Source organism: Silene latifolia, chromosome 2 (assembly GCF_048544455.1).
Source record: "Silene latifolia isolate original U9 population chromosome 2, ASM4854445v1, whole genome shotgun sequence".
NCBI classification, from domain to species: domain Eukaryota; kingdom Viridiplantae; phylum Streptophyta; class Magnoliopsida; order Caryophyllales; family Caryophyllaceae; genus Silene; species Silene latifolia.
This window is the reverse complement of record NC_133527.1, coordinates 137375774-137393888: the sequence shown is the minus strand read 5'-3', so window position 1 is coordinate 137393888 and position 18115 is coordinate 137375774. Positions and strand designations below refer to the sequence as shown.

General features: G+C 40.9%; 1 non-coding gene across 1 annotated transcript; it reads right to left on the bottom strand.

The window, feature by feature from the left end:
- Positions 1-7254: 7254 nt before the first annotated feature.
- On the bottom strand, positions 7255-7361 carry LOC141644487 (small nucleolar RNA R71). Its single transcript, XR_012544102.1, has one exon. It is a non-coding gene; the product is annotated as a small nucleolar RNA R71 (small nucleolar RNA).
- Between the last annotated feature and the right edge of the window lie 10754 nt (positions 7362-18115).

Genomic DNA, 18115 nt, shown 5'->3' with positions numbered 1-18115 from the left:
CTAATCCCTTGACATCTAATCCGATTATGACCTGACTCGAATCTCATCTGCTCTGATATTAACCCGACTCAAAATTTATTTGCACCGATATTGGCCCAACTCGAACCTGAACCGATCCGAAATATCTACAACCGATTAAATGTGAAAACTGAATCCAACCTGAGTTGAATCGAACTGAAATCGAAAAAAAGATAAACCGAAATAGCCCGATCCAAAAGAACCCGAACCGAAACTGATCCGATTGACCCGTTTGCCACCTCTAAGAATAGCTAACAAAGCGGTCAGCTGATCATCACCCAATTTAGCACTAACAATGACTAGATATTGCTCTGTATCATCTAAGAAAGCATATTTAAGATGAGAAGGGAGTGGCTTACGCTCAGGTACCTTTATCTCTATGGCGCAAAGAGTATTTATCATTTGTTCCACTCTTTCTCCTTCAACGTCGGTGAGTTCACGCTTATCTAATGCAGCTTCTAGAAAATCCAACACAGCGTCATTGTTGTCTGGGTTATCTGCACACTCATCCAAAAGCATCAAAGCCTCTAGTGGATCCTTTAGAAAGGAATCCGACCAGAGCTCATAAACAGACTCGTCAACAATATCAACTGAATAACAAGTATCCTCTATCATTGGGCAAGCTAGTGTACCAGGCAAACTAAAAGTGATCGCATCATCCCCCACTTCAAGAGTCTAACGCCCGTGTTTGACATCAATAATGGCCCCAGCTGTACATAAGAATGGTCTTCCTAGTATAATTGGGGTCCGGGTATCCTCAGCTATGTCTAAAATAATGAAGTTTACTGGTATAAAGAACTTGCCTACTTTAACAGGCACGTCTTCTAAGATACCCAAGGGTCGTCTAACGGATCTATCAGCCATCTGTAAGGTGATGTTAGTCATTTTATGGTGACCCACATTTATTTTCTTGCAGACAGGAAAAGTCATGACACTGACACTGGCTCCTAAATCACATAGAGCCTTTTCTATCACTTCGTTTCCTATGGTAAAGGTAATAGAGAAGCTACCCAGGGCTTTCATTTTCGGTGGAGCTTTATTGAGAAGTAAATTACTAGACTCTTCCAAAAAAGCAACAGTCTCGAATTCACTAAGCTCTCTCTTACGCGTCAAAATGTCTTTCATAAATTTTGCGTAAGTAGGTACCTGGGTAATAAGTTCAGTAAAAGGGACGGTTACCTAAAGATTCTTGACCACGTCCACAAACTTACCGTACTGTCGCTCGACCTTAGCATCTTTCAGACGTCTCGGATAAGGAACCCTGGTAGCAATAAGCGGGCCTGCGACCTTCTCTTTACCTTTATCAGAACGTGACATCTCCGCAGCAGGGGAAGACGACACGGCAGCGGAATTAGGCTTTGAAATAAAACCTCCGCTGGCACAAGTGTTCGATCGAGCACTATTCCCACTCGATCGAACTTTTTCTTCAGGCAAAGTACTTGATCGAGGAATGTGTACCTCTCGATCGAGTTCATCAATTTCAGCATATTTCGATCGAGGGCTTAAATCACTCGATCGAACAGTCTTTTTGGCCAAGTTACTCGATCGAGAAGGATGATCTCCTCGATCGAATTCGTCAATATGGGCATCTCTCGATCGAACAGAGGTAGTGTTCGATCGAGTACTTGTGGAGGAGATATCACTCGATCGAATTGAAATATCACTCGATCGAGCTACAAGATGATGTTCAGCAGGGACATCGTTGCTTAACTCCTCAAAATCAATATCCGTAGTCTCATCAGCAGTTAAAACATCATCTTCCGGCATTTTTGGTCCGTCATAAGTAAGACCGCTTCGGAGATTTATTGCATTGATCGGGTCACATGGAGGTGCGTGATTTACTTGACTTTGCGCGAATGAAAGACGCGCAACTTGGTCTTGCAGCTCCTCTATAGCATTGTCATCTTTGTCAGATTTCTTTCCAAACTGAAGTGTTAAGTTCAGCACTAAAGACTTCAACGCTACAAGCTCTCCAATTGTACAGGGTGAATCAACTGGTTGTGGCATTGGTTTAGGAGGACTAGAGGTACTTGTCATTGTCAAATCTTCATATAGCTTAGAGAATAGCACTCCTTGCTTGAATTTTTGATAAGCACGGACGCGCTCCACATCCGCCATTCAAGTAATAGGGTCATGCATGCCCCTTCGTACCGCATCTACCACAAATCACTTCCTGCTCAGTTATGGCATAAACCTGTTCATGCACACCCGTAGTTTGTAGCATCTCCGAAATGTCTAGCCTCCCACTGGAACTTTCCACCTCAGCTACCAAAGACTCATTTACGGGCCTATCTCCTATGGGATTTCCATACTCAGCTACGTGAATGGCCATTTCTTCAGTAAGGTGCCATTCTTGATCATCTTCAACATTTTTCTGGAACCTCCCTTTGGCCGCGTTATCAAGTATGGCTCTTTGGTCTGGATATAACCTGTTGTAAAACTGGGTACATAGGAACCAACGTTTGAAGCCATGATGAGGTATAGAACGAACAAGTCTCTTGAACCTAGTCCAAGCCCCATTCAAGTCTTCAGTAGGCAGTTGCTCAAATGCAGTAATTTGGCCTCTCAATGCATTAGTGCGCTGTGGTGGGAAATATCGTCTGTAGAAGTCTAGAGCAAGGGAATTCCAGTCAGTAACACTGGCAACTTCCCTGTCCAAATCTCCCAACCATTCTCGGGCTTCATCAGTCAAAGAAAAAGGGAAAATGACTCCCTTAACCCTATCCTGTGTCACCCCAGCAGCTAAAGGAATGGTGGAACAGTCTCTGTTAAAAGCTCTATGTGCTTACATGGATCCTCGCCCGGCACCACCCTTGAAGAGATTTATCTCAACTAGCTGTATATAATATGGGTGGATCCCAAAGGTCCCTGAATCTGTAGTAGGGAGCAGGAAACCTTTAGGCAGAGAATCCACCGTAGGTTCTGAGTGACTGGCAATGTTCGGCATTTTAACAAATAGAATCAACAGAAGGGCAGGTATGACAATGTTCTCTTCTAGAACAGATTCCTGCAAAACTAATTAAAGCACTGGAAAAATATGAGATCAGTCTCAAGGAACGAACTCCTTGAGACGAAAGACAAACTTAATATAAGCAACAAAATTACGCCACCTCCCCGACAACGGCGCCAAAATTTGATACCGTCATTTTAGTATCAAAAATAAATACCTAAGTACTACCAACAGAAGTCAGCGGTAAGTAGGGTCGATCTGCACAGGGAGATGGGAAAATGTTTGCTTAACTAAGTCCGTCTGAGTCACAATTTCTTGGGGGGGGGGGGGGGGTTAAATGATTATTCTACTATAAGGAGATTAAAAGAGAGAAATAGAGTAAGAGAAATAGATAAGAGAGTTGATGACAATCAAGCTAAGAGAAAGTAGCTAAGACAGTCGGTTCACCATGATTCTCAAGAGGTGTACTCTAGGGTCTCAGGTCAATGCAAATTCGATCTACAGGGTAGTGAAAAGGTCCTTCCGGTCCGTTATTCGCCCTAAGACAATTCTAACTTAACTTCCGCCCTCATTAGAATGCCCTAATGTTCACTGCAGGTCTTACCTTTTCCAATCTTCCGATCTAGGTCAAGGTGTACCATGATTTATTATCTAATTGCATCGACTCAAATAGACAAGAACAGTTATAAGCTACGATTAACAACATAAATCTAGTTTGCATTAAATATAATCACCTACACATAATTCTTTTAAAACATGGCTCCCCTTTGTCTTGGCAAGGGAGATTAGCTATGCATAATTCTTGAACAAACAACAAGGATACATATGCTATCGAAATTCAACATGATTCAAAGTATAAGAAGAGAGTAACAACAATAGAGATAAAGAGAAAGAAGGCAATAAAACAACACAATGATTGATTAAGAATAAAGAGTAGAGTAAAAATACCGATTACAAGGAAGAATAAAATCCAAAGCTAGGGTTCAAGAGCAAAAAGTTCTTAAGAGAGTAGTAGAAAGAGTCGAAGGAAGGTACAAGAGAAGAGAGTATTCTCACTGCCGTCATAACCTTATATTCTCATTATAAAAGGAAAAATCTTGAAAACAGCTCAAAGCCCGCATAAAACATATAGGCTCTCGATCGAGTGAAATGAAACAACTCGATCAAGAGGAAAACTAGACAATAAGTTCGATCGAGTAAAAAAGGAATTCGATCGAACACTTCAGAGGATGGCTATCTCGATCGAGTAACAGCAGAGCTCGATCGAGTGGTTCTTGGATGATAAAGCATTCGATCGACCAATATGGGTAGCAAAACCGGTCGATCGAGCTATAAAAGCATGGGTAGACTCCTTGGCACCTTCCGAAGTCATTTCACGCATCTCTAAGTAACAGATTCTGAGCTCCGATTCCTTGTTCTCCAAAATTTATGCGATTGGGACAAGTTTAGGCTCTATTTCGCTCCTTTCTGGTCCGTACCTGCAATTTATACAAGACAAACCCAAAGTAGACTATTTGAGGGCATTTGTAGCCATATGCCACATAAATAACCAAGAAATGCGTGTAAAAATGAGGTAAAAGCCTTATATAAAATACACGCATCACCACTCCAACAAACGATGCACGTGCCGTGATCAACTTATTCAAGAAGATCATATTTCCGAGGTTTGGTGTTCCAAGAGCGGTCATTAGTGATCGTGGTACTCACTTTGGTGAGAAACAACTTGATGCCTTATTAGAGAAATATGGGGTCTATCATAGAAGAGGCTTGGCTTAGCATCCACAAACTAGTGGCCAAATGGCGTTTTCTAACCGTGAGCTTAAGTCCATGCTTGAGAAAGTTGTTGCCAAATCGCGAAAAGATTGGAGTATGAAGCTCGATGATACCTTGTGGGCCTAATGTACTGCATAGAAGACACTTATTGGTACCTCGCCATATAGGTTGGTTTATGGAAAGGTGATGTGACCATTATTTGAGCATATTTAGTCCCCGAATTAGCCTCGTTCCTATGCTTTTTAGTTCATAATTGGGTCATTTACTATCTTTAGTCCTTTGTTTTGCATATTCTTTGAGGTTTTATTTCCTTGGTAGGAGAGGAGTGCAAACCTTACATTTTCATGGCAAAATAGAGCTAAATTGATCGAATCTAATGACCAAGCATCAAAGAGAAGACAAGACTAGAAGGCCTTTGTACATATTATAGTAGATGGGTTATGATGAAGAAATCCTTGCATCCCCGACTAAATCCCGGAGGATTAATGGAAGAAGAAAAGAAGAAAAGGGAGCTGTGAGACAATCCGCCCGTCCAACCAAGAGAGACGCCCGTCCAACACGGGCAGAATCCGAGCGTCTTTGTGGAAGGGACGCCCGTCCAGCAACCCAACAATCCGCCCGTCCAGCTTGAGAATCCGCTCGTCCAACAACCAGGCAATCCGCTCGTCCCGACACCTTGGACGCTCGGATTCCCTTACAGCCCCATACGTCCTTTCTTCATGCTCCATGAAAGATGCGCATATTTATGAAAGACCGGCAAAAAGGAGACCGACATCTCTTTTGAGAGGAGCGATTTCTCAAGGACTTAATCGCCATTTAAGCCCTTAGTAAACCCTAATTTGTGTACCTAATCCCCACTATAAATACCCCATTAGTCAAATTAGATAATCATGTTCTTCATATCAATCCTTAGTGTAGATTATATCATTCTAATCTCTTCTTAATCTTGTAATCAACTTTTAATAAAGTATTAATACAAATCTCATTTCCTTAATCTCTCTTTTGTTCATCTTTTATTTTGGGTAATTGAAGATTATTTGGGTTATTATTAGGAGATTGACAACCTTCCAATCAATCATCAAGTACTTCTATTATTCTTTGCTTTATTATTGGAATCATTAGTAGGTATAATTCTCTTAATCCCTTTTTAATTATTGTTAATCATCTTCATTTATTCATCATGTCTTGCTTTGTTAATATGATTGACAACCTTGTTAACATGCTAAACTTGATAATGAGTGAGTTGTTTCCTTAACTAGGGTTAATGGGTAATTAGGGGAAACCAACATGGGGAATGATTCATGCTTAATTTAATATATTTTCATAGTTTATTTGCTTGCTTGTTGTGATCTCAACTTATGCACATGTTATGTTTGATCAATTGTTTACATCCCTTTTTAATCAATTGTTTACATCCCTAGTGCTTTTAATCAATTGTTTACATCCCTTTTTAATCAATTGTTTACATCCCTTTTTAATCAATTGTTTACACCCCATGACACCCTAGTGCTTTTAATCAATTGTTTACATCCCTTTTTAATCATCTTGCTTGTTTACTTTTATTGCTATTTAGTTTAGTGATCTTCTCATCTCAACCCAAATCGTGACACCCCTAGACACCGCTACTTGCAATCGAAAATCCTACATCAATACCCGTCCTTTGGGATCCGACCTTTACTTGCCTCTTTACTAATAGTAGAGTTGTTTGTGAAGTTATAAATATTGTTTTGGTCTAGGTGGTCCTAACGACAAGTAACCGAAAAGTAAAGCTCCGAGTGAGATAAAACTCCGACCAAAAATGGCGCCGTTGCCGGGGACGGTGTTAACTTGATTTGATTTTCTTAGATTGTTATTATTTGTGTCTTTCTTTGCCTTGGGGAAGTAAAACTCCTCAAGGTTTGTTCTAATTATTTTCAAGTTGTTTGATATTTTGCATGTCTAGAAGATCACAAGGTAACTTGTTACCCATTGATCACGAAATTGAAAGGACTTTGACAAACAATAGAAGACTGGCTAGAGGTACTTTGAGAGGTATTGGTGAGGTTGTAGATATTCAACCAAACACTATTGAGTTCGTCAACCCTTTTGCAAGAGAAGGTGAGGAGAACCCAACACCAAATCCAACACAAAATCAACCCACAATGCCTAAATTCTCATCACATTCCGTACCAACCGAGGAGAACGTACCCAATGGTACTCCCACACCACAACACTTGACCGGAAATTTTATTGCCAAATCCGCATTTATCTAATTAGTCGAAAGAAGCCAATTTGAGGGGATGCCTAGTGAAGACCCTCACTCTCATATGGAGACTTTTTGTGACTATTGTGATGCAATTTTACAAACCGGTGTAACTCAAGACCAAATTCGATGGGTCTTATTCCCTTTCTCTCTAATCGGCACCGCAAAACAATGGTTGAAAAGCCTTGATAAGGCTACTGTTGGAATTGACTCTTGGAAGAAGTTGGCTCTAGCTTTCTACAAAAAATTCTACCCTCTGGAAAAGACTAACATGCTAAGAGCTCAAATTACGGGTTTTAAGCAAAGGGATGAAGAATCTTTGTATGAAGCTTGGGAGCGGTTCAAAGGAATTTGTCGCTCATGCCCTCATCCTGGACTTAGCGAGTGGTTCTTGGTACAACAATTTTGTAACGGTCTTTATGAAGACTCAAGGAACATTCTCAACATGGGATCAAATGGTATGTTCACCGAAGTTGACGATAATCAAACTTGGAACAAGATTGAGGAAATGGCGGTCCATAACTCACAATATAGTACACCTCGCAAGGCTACTAGAGGAGGAAAGCACGAAGTGGACTCCATTACTTAATTGGGTGCTCAACTTAGTGCTCACATTGATACCATTAACTTGAAATTCGAAAAGGCTATGGCTAAACTTGAAGAAGCCTCAAAATCACCAAAGCATCATGTTAATGCCATGGTAGCGTCTTCATCAATCCCAAGTGGGATATGTGAGAATTGTGGAACTTTGGGACATGACCAAAGTGAATGTAGGGGAACTAATGAGTAAGTGAATGCTTTTCAAGCATACAAGAGTGGTACCCCTTATTCAAACTATTACAATGAAAACACCAAATTCCACCCAAATATCTCATACAAAAGCCAAAATGTTCAAAACCCTCAACAAACATACACCCCACCTCCCATGAGAAACCAAAATCAAAGACCCTTTTACAACCAAAACCAAGGTTACCAAAATAAAACTCCATACAATCAACAAAATGACCAAGGTTTTGATGTTCAAAAAGCGGTCCTCCAAATGCAAAAGAATCAACAAGAGTTTTTCACTCAAATGCAAAAGGATAGTCAAGCAAAGGACATCACCATCAACAACATCCTAGCCCACACAAAAATGTTGGAGACTCAATTAACCCAACTTGTATCTTCAAGTTCTCAAAGGCAAAAGGGGCAATTACCACGTCAAGGTAATCCCCTAAGACATGAAACGGTTAGTGCCATTCACTTGAGAAGTGGTACGAGATACGAGGGACCAAAGAAGCAAGTTGAGAATTAAGTTGTGGAAGCTAGTGATAAAGAAGAAGTTGTGCAAAACTCCAAGGAAGGAGAACCAACAAAAGAAGAAGTTTCAAAGAAAAGTGAAGAGAAGGCCAAGGAGAAAGAGCCCATCACAATTAGACTTCCATTGCCAAGTCGTCAAGCTAAGCCCAAATTTGATGACCAACTCGGGATATTTATGGAAATTGTGAAGAATTTGGAAGTCTCGATTCCTTTCACGGAATTAATCAATCATGTGCCGGCCTATGCAAAGTACATGAAGGACATCCTTACGAAAAAGAAGTCGATCCGGAAGCTTGAAACTATCGCCTTCACTAAGGTGAGTAGTGCAATCCTTCAAGGGAGTACGCCTCTGAAACTTAAAGACCCGGGAAGCTTCTCAATACCGTGTACCATTGGCGACACCACGATCAAAAAGGCTTTGTGTGATTTAGGAGCAAGCGTGAGTGTTATGCCATATTCAGTTAGTAAAAGGCTAGGGATGGGAGAGCTTAAATGTACCAACATCACACTCCAAATGGCCGATAGATCGACGAAGACACCATTAGGGATATGGGAAGATGTTCCCGTGAGAGTTGGGAAATTTTTCATCCCGGTGGACTTTGTCATCGTTGACATGGAAGAAGACTCTAATATTCCGATCATTCTCGGTAGACCTTTCTTGCACACCGCGGGTGCGGTAATAGATGTGAAGCACGGAGAGCTTACTCTAGAAGTGGGAGACGGGAGCATAAATTTCAATCTTGACAAGACCATGAGAGCTCCCCGTTTGCATGAACCATGCTTTATGGTTGATCACTATAGCCGGAAGGATGATAGGAAGAAGTCGGAATTCCAATGGAAAAAGAAAGTTGATAATGCTCCATTCAAAGAGCAAGAGAATAGCAACAAAGAGAGCTTGAAAAGCTCACCCATGACAAGTGAAGAAGATGGCCTCATTGGCAAAGACAAGAAGGAAGGAGAGTTGTCTCTATCAACTCAAGAAATTTTTAATGATCAAGTAGACGAAGTTTGCGGTCTTTGGGATGATGCGTTCGAAGGGATATTCAATCCCTATATTGGTAATGCTATGAACCAAGACCATCATGGAGAACAACAAGTGCAAAGACCGATTGAGGATCTTTATCATGACAATGAACAAGCTTTCGACTACTTCTTCAAGGTGTTGAGTAACATCAACAACACCTTGAACATGCCCCCTTGACATCTCACATTGGATGAGAGTTTGGTGGAGTCCTCCCTAAACCACCATTTGTAAATATTCTAACTCCCTAACTTGCATTTAAAATTTTTACATTGCATTTTTGTCATTTTTGGATTTGTATTTTTGTGCCTTGATCAAGATATTCATCATTTTGAGAGAAGTGAGGGAGGGACTTATGATTTTATTGATGTGTAGTGTTTTGGCTTAGTGTGGGGATCGCAATTTCCTAGGCTATTCATGCCTTTGTAGTGCCCCCACAATGAAGAACACAAGAATTGAAGGATGAAAATGATACGGGTTATGCAGTACCCACGGATGGACCAGAATCCATGTGGACAGGGATGAATCCGAGCGTCTCATATGGGAATCCGCTCGTCTTGGTGAATCCGAGCATCCTATACCACCAGACGCTCGTCTGGTAGAACTGTGCAATTCAAGAAAATGGTCTGTCACGGAATCCGAGCGTCCCAGTGAAGAATCCGCTCGTCTGAAACAAGATGCTCATCTTGCAGATAAGACGCTCGTCTTTATGTTGTTGAAATTTAAAGAAATACCCTGTAACAGAATCCGAGCGTCTTTTAAGGAATCCGCTCTTCTCACATTGGGAAATCCGCTCGTCTTTACATAAAGACGCTCGTCCCATAACGTCTTTTCCTGAAGAAAATCGCGCAGAATCCGAGCGTCCCAGGTACCAATCCGCTCGTCCCTGCTGCTGTTTTTCAAAATTAACGGGTCTTTTAAACCCTTACTCCCTCATTCATTTTCATTTCTTCTTCATTCAAACACTACCCTCAACACAAAAATCCCAAAAACCCTTATCCTCCACATCAACAAAACAAGATTTCCTCAACCAAATTCAACAAAATAAAATCCAAACTTCCTCCCAACAACAATTAATCACTCCTTTTACAACAACAATCCATCCAAACACCAAAATCTTCAACCTTTGAGTTGATTTTTAAGATACAAAGCAACATCCTTTCATCTTAAATCGATTTGGGCGTAACTAAAAATTGAAGATTTCAATCTCTCCTTGGTGTAATCAACAATGGCAAGAACAAAAGGAGGTAACAAGGCACCCCCAAAGAAGACACTTTCAAAAAGGCAACAAGCACTTCAAGCAAAACAATTGTCTAAGGCATTGGTAGTTCATGAGGCAAGGTTAGAGGTTCAACAAGGTCCCCCTATGGAAGCCACAACGTCAACAACTCCGGTCATTGAGCAATTATCTAAATATCCGGAGGTAATTTTCACTTCCGACTCTCATAGGGATAAATTTGTTCACTTTGCTAAGAAGACCATTTTGCCTACAAAATTTATTTGTGAAGATGCTTTGACAAAGTTGGGTGTTCTTAAACAAACCAAAACCTTCTTTAAGGCCATGGGATTGGGTAAATTGTTTACCATGAAAGAATTGACATACCCTCCCTCACATTGGAATTTTTGAGTTCCTTGAAAGTTACAAGGGTGGAAACTAGAACCCGCATCGAGTTTCGTCTTGCTAATGTGAGTAGACGAATCACTTTTAGTGAATTGAGTAAGATTTTGGGCCTTAGTGATACCCCGTACTATGAAAAGATCCCCGAAAAGTATGACCCCGCTCCTCTTTGGGAGGCAATCTCCGGAAGGAAATTTGTGCGCTTTCATGATTGTCGTGCTCTATTTGTCCACCATCCGGGCATTAGTGTAATACTCCGTATTTATAAGTCTTGGGGTACTCTATCGAGTAGGCCTTACTCTGTCGAGTAAGGGTAAGTTGCAAAATAAAATAGTTTCTGACCTGTTGGGTACTCGATCGAGTAGCTGGGGTACTCGATCGAGTAGGGGGGTACTCGATCGAGTACCTTGGGTACTCGATCGAGTGTCCGGTTTTACGGGGAGTTTTCTCGGGTTTTGTTAATTATGCGATTAAGGTATTTAAGCTTCGTCGTCATTATTCTAAATCACTTTTACAAAACCTAAATTTCTGTTTAAGAGAGAAAGCAAACAAGTTCATCTTCTTAATCGCATTCTTAGTAATTCCCGGAGTTCAGACGGTCAGTTCTTGTCGTTGATTGTACCGTTGAGTTCCTTGCGTCGAGGGTAAGATCTATGTACCCTTTTTATTGTATTTCCTATGATTTGGTTAAACCCTAATTTAGAGATTTGGGGATTTTATGTGTAGTATGTGATTTAGTAGCCTCTATGTGTTGTATGATAGGAGGAGGGTTCATAGAAGAGGCTTTTTGACTCAGCATTAGAGACCGTCTGATTGTGTGCATATCAGGTAGGATTTCCTACTCAGTATTAGTCCCATAATGGGATATTGGTTGATGTATTGTATTTGGTTGTTTGATATAATAATTGTATTGTGATTGTGATTGTGGTTGTGATCGTTGTTGATGGTTCTCGAGATGCGTTCTCGGCTGAGTGGGGTCACTTGCGGGAGTGGCTTCACGCCCTAGTTTCGCCTTCTGTGGAACCCGCCATAGAAGGGATGTGCACATTAATGGACAGGGTTATCGCTCACTATGTGGAGCAGGGATTTGGTGGGTACGGCTGCGGTCCCCCATCGGCGGCGGGGTCCAGTGGGACGGTCAAGTATTGAGATGATGGGAATTGGTTGGTTGTGTGTGTGTGTGACAGTTAAGCTGTCTGTTTATCTTATCATTGTTATTCATATTGATTGTGTGATTAGTACTGACCCCGGTGTTGTTTTGTAAACCTGCGGTGATCCATTCGGGGATGGTGAGCAGATATTGAGCAGGTATTGAGATGAGTACTGGGATAGTTGGGATGCCACGACATGATGATAGGAGTCTTCCGCTGTAGCTTTTAGTTATTTACATTTCAGTTAGAACAGTCATTTGAGAACAATGTATCATACTTTTGGTTTGGTTTTGAGGATTGTAACTATTCGCTAAATTATTTATAATAAACGTTGTTTCTTCATTGTTGTGTGATTATCATTGCCTCGGGTAACCGAGATGGTAATGTCTTCATACCTGAGTGGTCCTGGTAAGGCACTTGGAGTATGGGGGTGTTACAAATGGTATCAGAGCGACGATCCTGAAACCTGTAAACATAGGGAGTCAATTAAAATGAACCCGGGGTAAAAGTCGTAGGAGCTAATGCAAAGGCTTGGGAGACGTCCTAAAGTCGCGGGGTCGCCCTACAACTTTGAACCGGTCATATGGGGAAAGTGTTTGTCGAGTCGTATGTGTGTTTGGTTAACTTGTATAAGAATGTGATGAAGTGTGTGTGATTGTTGGAAATTCGAAGTTGAAAGTTGAGAATGTGAAAGAAAAGTGATGATATATAGAAACTTGTTGATGAAATGATAACATGTTGAATGTTTTACAATGTGGCATTTAATAACATGATGAAATGATCTCGTAGATAGTAGAAAAGATGCGTAGCATGTTTATTATGATGTAATGTGGTTTTATAAAGTTTAGCATGTTAGCATACGATATAGCATGCGGGTAGTGTTTCTGAATTAGCATGACTCGATCGAGTGGGACTGACTCGATCGGGTGGGTTTTTGACGATTTTGAGTCCAAAATCGTGTTTTTGGGTACTCGATCGAGTAACTCGGTCGAGTAGGTAAGAGATCAGAAGGTCTGTTAGGGGTCTGATGTTTGGGTACTCGATCGAGTATGTTGGGCACTCGATCGAGTAGCCCGTTACTCGATCGAGTGGGTTTGGGAACTCGATCGAGTAGGTCCTGGGTGGGGTGTTTTCGTGTTTTGAAGTTTAGTATGTGTGTTCATATCTACCCTTTCTTATATATGTATAGTTTCAAGATGCCGCCCAAGAGAACTGCTTTGTATGCGAGAGCTGAGCTTATGACCACGGATGACATCGTTAAGATGTTAGAGCACCAGTATGCTCTTACTGAGACCCTAAAGAAAGTGAATGAGGATAAGGATAAGGATAAGGAGAAGGAGGTTGATCACTCGAAAATCAGCCTATATATTGCGAGATTTAACCCGAAAGAGTACAAGGGAGTTGGGGAGCCTAACCTTCTTGATAGTTGGCTGAGAGAGATGGAGAACATATTAGACTTGGTTCTTGTCCGATGAGATGAGGTGGAACAGTGCGTTCTATCCGAGGGAGGCGGTGGTAAGTGGTGGGATTCGGTGAAAGTGAGTGCTAAGGAGATATATACAAACCAAGGCTTACCTGCTATACCTTGGGAGGAGTTTCGTAGGGCTGTGAGGAAGGAGTTTGTACCGGAACATGTGAGGAGTAAGTTGAGAGAGGAGTTTGATGGTTTTAAGATGACCGCCGAGATGTCCGTGGTCGAGAGTACTACATTTCGTTCAATGAGAAGTCTAGGTATGCTGAGGATATGGGTTTGAGTGAGGAGAACCTAGCATTGAGGTTTGAGAGGGGGTTGACCCCTAAGATTATGGATAAGTTACCTGTGGGAGTCCTTACTGATGTTAAGGAAGCTTATGAGAGGGCTGGGAGAGCTGAGAGGTTGGTGGAGATGGCTCAGGAGAGGTTAGGGGGTGAGAAGAGGAAGTCTGAGAGCGAGGGTGGTGGCCAATCGAATCACAAGAAAGGCAACCACAATACGTTTAAAGGATTTTCTTCTGGGTCTGGGTTCAGTGCTGGGGCTTCCTTTGGGCGTGGCCGTGGAAGTGTGAGTAATAGTTGGGGAGTGACCTGCTATGGCTGTGGTGGTGTAGGCCACAAGATACATGAGTGCACAAGTGCACCAGGATCTTTCCGAGACTGCGCGAGCTTCGCGAGCAAAGACCGGGCTGGTTCATGGCCAAACCGGGAAGTCGAGTTACAGAGTGGAGGCAACCGCAACGGCGGTAATTCTTATCAGAAACCACCAACGAACAACAACAACAATCAAGGGTCGGGTGCTAAGCCGACCACATCAGCCAGTACTGTCCAGGGAGGTGGGCAGAAGACCAGTGGCAAGTTATTCATGATGGAGAAGAAAGCGGTGAGGAAGATGCGCACGTTATCACCAGTACATTCCTTGTTAATGGTATTCCTACCTTTGTTTTGTTTGATTCGGGGGCTTCTCAGTCGTTTGTGTCTTCGAGTCATGTTAAACAGTTGGGTTTGAGAGTATATGAGTCTGTTAGTGAGCAAGTTTTCATACCTTCGGGTGAGTCGTATCTTGTGGGAGATTGTTCGAGAGATGTATCTTTGATAGTTGGGCAAGTTGATTTCCTGTAGACTTGCTAGAGTTTCCTTTTAACGGTTTTGAGATGATAGTCGGGATGGATTGGTTAGGGAAGTATAAAGCTAAGATAGACTGTCATCAAAAGAAAGTATCTTTAAGAGGTCCTAAGGGTGTTAGTGTGTCTTATCGTGGGTTTCTAGTCAAACCCAAAGTTAAGTTGATTGCAGCTGTCACCTTGAAGTCTTATCTGAGGAAGGGATGTCCTTTGATCTTGTGCCATGTGAGAGATGACCGAGTAGAGAGTCCGACAGTTGATGAGATACCAGTGGTGGGAGAGTTTGCGAGATGTTTTTCGGAGGAGATTCGGGGTTGCCACCGAAGAGGGAGATAGATTTCACTGTTGAGTTGAAGCCAGGGATGGGGCCAATCTCTAAGGCACCGTACCGTATGGGTCCTAAGGAGATGGAGGAGCTTAGGAAGCAGTTGGATGATCTGATAGAGAAGGGATACATTAAACCAAGTGTATCGCCGTGGGGAGCACCAGTTCTTTTCGTGAAGAAGAAAGATGGGAGTTTGAGGTTATGCATAGATTACAGGGAGCTGAACCGAGTGACGATAAAGAACAAGTATCCTTTGCCAAGGATAGATGACCTGTTTGATCAGTTGAGTGGTGCAACAGTCTTTTCTAAGATTGATTTGAGGTCGGGGTACCATCAGGTGAAGATTAGAGAGGTGGACATACCAAAGACAGCTTTCACGTCGAGGTATGGCCATTATAAGTATGTGGTGATGCCGTTTGGGTTGTCTAATGCGCCGACAGTGTTTATGGATTTGATGAATAGAATCTTCAGACAGTTCTTGGACCAGTTTGTAGTGGTGTTTATCGATGATATCTTAGTCTACTCTAAGACTAAGGAGGAGCATGAGGAGCATTTGAGGATCGTGTTGCAGACTTTGAGGGATCATGAGTTGTATGCTAAGCTGTCCAAGTGTGAGTTCTGGTTAGAGAAAGTTGCTTTTCTGGGACATGTATGAAGGAAATGTAGATTCATATACATACTAACATACTCATATATGTTAAATTAATTTGTCATAAAATTAAATACGGATTTTATGCATGCAAACAATATAATAAAAGTGAAGAAATCATGTCCTTACATTGGTGATTTCGGTATTAAGGGCACAAAAGAAATCTCCTTTTCTTTTGTTCTTGAGCTTTCCTTAAGATTGGAAGAACAAGATCCAAGTGTAGGATCTCTCCCTAAGCTTTATACCCAAGGCTTTCTCTTAATTTAATTAATATTACAAATACTAGTATAATATTAATCAAGTAGAAAATTGAACCAAAAATTTATCAAACACTTGAATATTTCGGTTTTTATGAGAGAAGAAGAGGAGGATATTATTCTCTCTAGGATTGTATTTTTGGATGAGCAAGTGAATGAATAATAATACAACCTTTTGTATATTATTAGATAAAATTATAGAAAAAACCATCATTGGTTTTGTCTTCACAAAACCGTGTAAGAGGAGGGTTTTAGGGGAGCCAATGCATGGAAAAATTGTTCTTCACAATGAACAATAGGCTTGCATGGCTAGTGACTAGTGTAATCATTATGCCTTCCACTAATTACAATCAACATATAATTAGCTTAAAACCCTCTAATTTTCGGCCCACTTGTTAATATGGATTCCATATTATTTTTGTCAATTGTCAATATGTCACATGTCATATGTGATATAAATTTGTTATGTATTTTTAACATATTAAAAATCAACGTATTAATAAAAATACGTCACATACAAAAATCGACTTAGTAATTTCATAATTACTTGTGCCAAAATATTTTACCATTTATAAATCACAACGGATTGTATTTATAACAATTCATTCAAATTTAATTGTTACATTAAACAATTATTTCATCCGAGTAATTATACAATTTGATTACTCAGACCGTATCTCATTTTCATCACATTTCAATTTGATACGTAAATTATACTTCCAAAATCGTCCGTCAATTTTCATGTAATTTAATTAACTCGTAACATTATACGATTAATTAAATAATCAATTAAGAGTATTGCCCTTTAGGTATGACCTAGGGGGTCAACTGATCACCACCGTCACACGACAGTAATGTCAAACTCTAGTCAGCCAATCATTACCGATATATGTTGACCAGTTGACAGTAACAATATTACTTCCCAATTGCATTCATTTTAATGAGACTTAAACATGTGATCATCATTATCAACAGTCGTGATCGCATTATTGTCGGAGGACACATATTCCAACAATCTCCCACTTGTCCTCGACAAGTGTGCGTCACCAATTCTCTTGTCCTATTACTATCTCCCACTCAATGCAAGGTGTCTTTCAGGTCGTACTTGCAAGTGATCATATCGAGAGTGGTTTCCTCGATCTGGAGAATAACTGATTGACCGGATTTATCCACTCTGGATACCTTCCGAGCGTGGCCACGCATTTCGATTCATTACTCCTCGAGTGGCCCTGAAATATTGTTATAACCCTGACAAGGGGATGGACAATTCCTATCGCACTCATTCCCTTCGACTAGCCACAGCCATCATAACCCAAAATATGCCCATTTGACCCCATTTACGAAGGTCGTAGTAACACAAATCAAAGTTAATCTGAAACTGTGCCATCTTAGGTGAATAGTCTTTAGTCAAAAGAATCGACTCATTTGAATACTATAGCAGCTCTCGCCACGACCAGGCTATATAAATTGCCAGAACTCTATAAGCGGTCATAAGGCCCGACAAAGTGTTCCTAACAGTCTGCCTATGTGATCGACTAGTCATCTCACATGACTCTATGGCACTTGAACTTGCCATCAATCGCATCACACTCTAGTCACTTCGAGACGTCACCTCATACAAGTGACTATGGCCGAATACTATGCTAATCCGTGTTCACTTTAACGGGGTTCAATTGTCTCTACAACCCGTTTGGATGTAACAAGGTATAATAAAAGAGTTTTAAAGTAAAACTCGAACGACAAATGCGATTATCACATGTGAATAGTCAATGCTTGATTACTATTTCATGTTCTATAATCTAATTTGATCTTGTATGTAGTTGTTCATTTCAATTCAATTGAAATGACATGACTCATCATGTTTAGCCTATGAGAAGGCTTTGGTTAGTAGGTTTTATCAACTTCTTGTACCTTACTCAACCTTACTACATACTCGTTTTCCTTTGTAATGTATACATTTGCATCACAAAACTTTCTGAGTACGTGTCGAGATCCAATCAAGACATAGGCCCTCTTAGCCTAAGAATAGCTCCCACTATTTTCACAGTGTGCGGGACTCATCCTCTTGCACATCTCATGATTGCAAGTGTACTCAATTTCTGTTATAAATATCTCTCATTGTTCTTTATTGCCTAGAACGATTCTAGAAAATCTACTTTTTAATTATCATAGCCACAATGGTATCTTAACCATCCTAATGTGTTTTGATTATGGT